Source organism: Gastrolobium bilobum, unplaced genomic scaffold (genome assembly GCF_033153095.1).
Source record: "Gastrolobium bilobum isolate Gb01-03AN ecotype WA unplaced genomic scaffold, APGP_CSIRO_Gbil_v1 utg35244, whole genome shotgun sequence".
Classification (NCBI taxonomy): domain Eukaryota; kingdom Viridiplantae; phylum Streptophyta; class Magnoliopsida; order Fabales; family Fabaceae; genus Gastrolobium; species Gastrolobium bilobum.
Window position 1 is genome coordinate 19,753 of NW_026897644.1, and position 6,048 is coordinate 25,800.

The window sequence follows — 6,048 nt, forward strand, 5'->3', positions numbered from 1 at the left end:
GAAGGTATTGACTTTATTGAAATATTTTCACCTGTGGTTCGTCTCACTACAATTCGTATAGTACTGGCTATGTGTGCAATATTCAACTTACATTTACGTAGTGTTTGGTTGGGGAGAAATTTTTTAATACTAGGGAAATGTAAATATTAGGGATTTGGAGGAAAAGTGAGTTAGATAGGAAAGTTGTAAAAAAGTTGTTTGGTTGAGCAAAATTTTACCAGGAAAATTGAATTAAATTTCTGAATGTGTGTTTGGCTGAAGATAAAATATTGATGGGAAAATTTAATGAAATTTACAAAAATATCCTCGAAAAAACCAGCAAGGTTTTCCATCGCACAAACCAGCATATTGGGTTTACATAATGAAATTTAAGATTAACAAAACAGAATGAAATTTACAGAATCACTCTGTTTTGCTCTCTTCATATTGGGTTCTTCGTTCTCATTCTCTACCACTCCCATTTCACTCGCACAAACCAGCATTCAAGATTAACAAATCTACACGGAAAGTGAAAATCCTACAAGAATTGAAACTCAGTATTTTCTCAAATCAAAATGAAAGTAGAAATAAAATACCTTGAGTAGCTCCAAACGCAGTAAATGCCCTCCAGAACCTATTTTTTTTCTTACGCAGTAAACTGAAGCAGGGGTAAACTTGACCAACATTTCATCACCTTTTTCATTTATCCGATTTTGAACAACAATTCCACATCTTCAAACGGTTTCTGAATAGTGCGTTTCTCCAGTTTTTGGTCCTCTTTCTCGTTTCCTAGCCAAGTGAGTTAGATGGGAAAATCTACTGAAAATCCCCAACCAAACGTGGTGAAGACAAATACCCACATACACTTACCCATCAAAATTTTTACTTTTCCCCAACCAAACACCACCTTAGAGCAGTTAGATGTAAAGACTGCATTTCTTCATGGAGATCTTGAAGAAGAAATTTATATGCTCCAACCAAAAGGTTTTGAAGAACTAGAAATGGAGAACTTGGTTTGCAGGTTTAACGAATCTCTATACAGTCTCAAACAGGCGCCGAGGTGTTGGTATAAGAGATTTGATTCCTTCATATTAAGCCTTGAATATAACAGACTCAGTTCAGACCCTTGTGCTTATTTCAAGAGGTTTGGGAATGATTTCATTATCTTGCTGTTATATGTTGATGATATGTTGGTGACAGGCCCCAACAAAGATCTAATTCAAGAATTAAAGGCACAGTTGGCTAGGGAGTTTGAAATGAAGGACTTGGGACCAGCAAACAAGAATTATATTGAGTGTATTATGTGTGAAATATTCCTAGTTCAAGAGAGAGATAAAATTGTTCTCTCTTTGTCATAAAAGGGATGTTGTAATTTTGGAGATTCCATAGTAAATATTTTCTACTCTTACCCGTGGGTTTTTTTACTTCAGTTACTTTGAGGGTTTTCCCACATAAAATATTTGTGTCCATTTATTGCTTTCAATTTTCTTTATTTGTTGTTATTATTTTGTCGGATGGAATCCTATTTCCTAACAGCTTGTTGTTTGCTTTGCTTAGCTATAAGATTGTTGATCCGCTGCTAAGCTGGAATTGAAGTTGGTGACTGATAGGAACTGGTTTGGAAATAGTCCAGTTGTATGACTTGATCCATATAGCTAACTTCATCTAGTGGGATAAGGCTTGGTTTCTGTTGTTTACTAAAATGTTTGCATATATATGGTTCTTTAAGAAGATAATATTTTCAGTACTGCCTAAATCTCTGGATCAGGAGGTTGAGTGACTTAAATGATTCCAATTAGATGAATATTATCAACAACGAAATATAAATTATTGAAAAATAGAATGTCGTATCAAACACCAAGCCCAAGTAAAAAGTTCTGGAGGTACTATCTTTCACTTGCCCATGTTGCTTTTTTATTTCTAGCCTTCTATGCTTTTACACTACACAAGCTATTTCAACTTTTTCTGATATATGCTCTGCTGCAATTCTTCGATCAATTAATGGTGTCTTAGCAGTCATATGCAGCATAATTATTTATGACATAATGACTCACTTGAAGCCTACTCTTGATGATAGAAAGGAAATGCTTCATGCAGTGGTCCTGTCCCTGTACCCACTCCACTGGTTCTTCACTTTTCTCTATTATACGGATGTTGCATTTGCATCTATTACTACAGTGCAGGCTATGCATCAATAGATGATTATGAAATTGGATTGATGTGTTATATTTGTTTTTGTGTATGTATAGTTTTCATCCTAGTTCCTCTATTTTAATATCTTGTGGCACTTCTTTAACCTCTGTTTCTGAAAATAGTGATTATAGATACAGATGCCTTCTGTTTATAATTTTGTATCTGTATTGAACATATTTGCCGGAAAACACTTAATTTTTTCTAATTATGATCCTTAGTATTTACTATAACTAGGAAAGAATATATTCTTGTCATTGTTTGAACTTGAAGACCCATTAAGTTCTCATTATTGCCTTATCAATTCCTCATGGTGGATCTGAGTTTGGGAAAGTTAATTTTACAGAATTAGTTGTTTATATATGAATTCAAAGATCTATCGTTATTTTTGTATCTAAGATCGGTTCATATGCATCTCTGTGTTGACTTTTTTCTCTTTCATGCTTGCTTCTGGATCATAAACATCTTAGGTTGTTTACTTTATTTTCTGGTGATTATTTGTACGTTGTATAACTTCTAAAAGGACAAACCCCGGTGCACAAAGTTCTCTGATTTTATGAGAGTAAGAATGAAAGTAGATTATACGCAGCTTTATTTTTGTAATTTTGCAAAGAAGCTGTTCCCTAGACTAACGCGTGACATTTCAGTTACAAAGGAGCAACCTTATTCATGCTCCAAGACTCGCCTTCCCTTTGTACAACTCTTGATGCTTGTAAACTCTGACATAATCTTGCAGATGAGGAAGCCAAATGTAGGAATTGTTCATTCCTGAACTTTAGAAATGAGATTGTATAAATATTAATCATTTTATTTTGATGACTTTATAAAGGTATTTGGCAGATCTTTTAAGCTATTGATTTTTTCTTTCTCTCTTCCTTTTTTATTTTCGTTTGTTTTTTTTTTTCCTGTGTGTTGATGAATAGATTTATAGATGCTTCTTATTGATGGACAATTTTTTACTGTTAGCATTTTATAGAGATGTGATAACTTATACGACTTTATTATCTAGATTGGAGCCTTTTCAGTTGTTATTCGACAGACAAATATTATATGGGTACTTTTTGTTGCATGCACTGGGATCATAGATTTGTCTCTGACACATGGAAAGGATCATGCAAGAACAGCGCAGTCAGATGTATCTATGGGTAAACCTAGTTTGGCATATGAAACTGTCACGAGTACAGTGGGTTTATATATGAGAAAGTGAAAGTCTAAGTCTGTTAAATCGGTTGGTACTGTTGAAAGCTCTTTGCCTAGTACACTTGCATCCTCGCATTTCTCTTCAGGTTCACTTTGACCTATTTAATAAATGTTAGAATGTATATAGAGTGTTTAGTTATTATTTATTACTTCCAAATCATCTAAATAGGGCCCAAGCATGTGTACTCTATTATTATAAACATAATTCTTGTGTATTCGCATTAGACACAATTCCTCAACTTGAAGTATGAAAACTACAAGGTCTGCTTTATTTTCATAAGGAAATAAGTTTATAAGCAAAAAGCTAATAATGTCTCACTCCCATCTTTTTTGTGTAATACTTAAAATACAGATATTGATATTATTTTGCAAATTAGCAGGTTTGGTTGATGAAATGCAGGCAATCCTTTTAACATTATGGCATAAGAAATGGGAGCTTTTAATTTCATTTTGTCCCCTTATCACTGTCTTAGTAGCCTTTCTTTTATTTCTATGTTGGAATGGAAGTGTCGTTCTAGGTAATATTCATCTTGTTATTATTCCTTGTGATCTTCTGGTCCCTAGACCCTGTTTCTTACCATCGTAATGACACTGCAGGTGCAAAAGAAGCTCACAAAGTTACCCCACATTTTGCTCTGATGCTTTTTTTTTTAGTTTTGTTTCAATATTGGCTCTGGCTCCTTTGCATTTCACTTTCACCCAGGTTGCGAACCTGTTCCAGTTGTTTTGGAAATGGAGGCTCCTCTGTTTCTGTCAGGGGTTCCTAGCCCTTATTGTTGGCTTTTTGTAAGTACACTTTTTCAGGTCTAATTTAGGGCTTTTTTTAATATATTTCAGGAGTATAAAAAAATTTTGTGTTCTTCTTCCTTTTTTGGTAAAAAAATTACTCTTATATCCCTTTCTTTTTTTATATTTTCCTCCTTATTCTCTTTTATTTTTCATTTTTGGAGCGGACCATCCTGCCTGGACCACAATAGAAGCGCTCCTGATTTAGAAGAGCAAGCAGAATCAAGGTTTTGATTGTTAAAAACTAAATCTTAATGCATGCTCTGGTTAATTACTTAATTTATAAACTGGTTTTTCTTGATAGTTTGTGTCAGGCGCATCTAAGAGGAGCCAGTGACGAAGGATCATTCACCAATAGACTAAGTTAGGCCAATCACACCAATTGGGTCCAATACCATACCACAACTCAAAATTTATGGCATTGGATTCATGGGTCCGCTCATTTATATGAACTTCACTTAGTCCATTATCAACTAATGGGAGACTCACCACACTCAAATACCTCAACAAAATTCTCATTAAGTGTGAAATCCAATATAGGTATGCTCACCCTCAACCAAGTATTCAGGCCCAAAATACTCAATCCGCTTCCTAGCTAAACACCTGGTTAGCCTGAGCCCACTTTGATACCAATGTCTGATGGGTTCATAAGAAGCCCATGATGGGAGGACCAAAATCAATGGGTTAAGCTAGACCAATCAAATCAAATGAGTCCGACACCATGTCACTACCTAAAATCTTAAGTATATTATTTATTTTCATAAATATAGTGTGTCTTGCAATTTAATCTTTGAGTAAAAACTCATTTTGGTCATATGAAAGTCGAAGGGCTGTCAAATTGGTTATTTATTAATAAAAAATGATTATTTAATGTCAAATTTTTGCAAGATGTGTTTGATGTAAGAACATGACATTCAAATACCAATTTGATTTCAAAGATTAACATTGAAGGGCCATTTTGATATATTTATTGGGAATATCATTTCTGCTTCAAAAGCAGAAAAATTATTCTCTGTCGTATAGACCAAAATATAGAGAGAAAAAAACAAAAGCAATGTGAGAAAAAGTATATCATTGGAGCCCACTTTAATTTATGTCTTTGCTGCAGAATATGTTTTCTACTTTTTAAAGTGGAAATGATATTTCCATATTTATTAGGCTTAATTGTAGATTTGGCTCCTCTAATGTGGGCAATGTACAATTTTGGATTCTTAATAATTTTTTGCTACAATCAAATATCCTAGCATTTTAAATTGAAAAGTTCAAATCCTTCTGTGAGTTTGTCATCCAACTCTAAAATATTTTTTATGATCTAGGATCACCTAATAATTTGGTGCTCCTTCTCACAATATTAATTTTTTATTTCCCTTTTTATTCTTACTATTTTTTCTCTTTCTCAATTTTATTCTCCCATTTACACTAAAGGACTAACTAAAAAGTAGTGGTCGCAGACCATAATAAATTCTATCGTCCAACTTCAATCACTAACGGAAGTTAGTGACATGGCCAACAATTTATGTACATGACAGTTTACTAAGTAAAGCCTCTCAACTCTCAAGGACACATTGGTGACTTTAATCTATTTAAATAGGTCATTTTGCTATATTTAACTACATCATTTTATATTTTATCCATTTATATTGAGGGATCTAAATAAATTAAAATCACCAGTCCATCCATTAATTAAGATGCCTACTTAGTGAAGTGTTTTATTATGTATGTAAGTCCTTGGCCACGTCACTAATTTCTCTTAGCAATTAGGTAGTTGATTGACGGAAGGACTTGATTTTTTCGAATTAGAAAAATCGGGGGATTTGATTTTGTTGCAAAAAAATTTCGTCGGATCAAAATCGCATATTGGCCATCCGTTAAGCCTTTTATTATTGGAGGACC

At 33.7% G+C, this 6,048-nt stretch overlaps 1 pseudogene; it reads left to right on the forward strand.

Annotated features, from left to right (window-relative positions):
- The first annotated feature begins 1,821 nt into the window (after positions 1–1,821).
- Positions 1,822–3,466, forward strand: LOC133308939 (dol-P-Glc:Glc(2)Man(9)GlcNAc(2)-PP-Dol alpha-1,2-glucosyltransferase-like; annotated as a pseudogene).
- Positions 3,467–6,048: the final 2,582 nt, after the last annotated feature.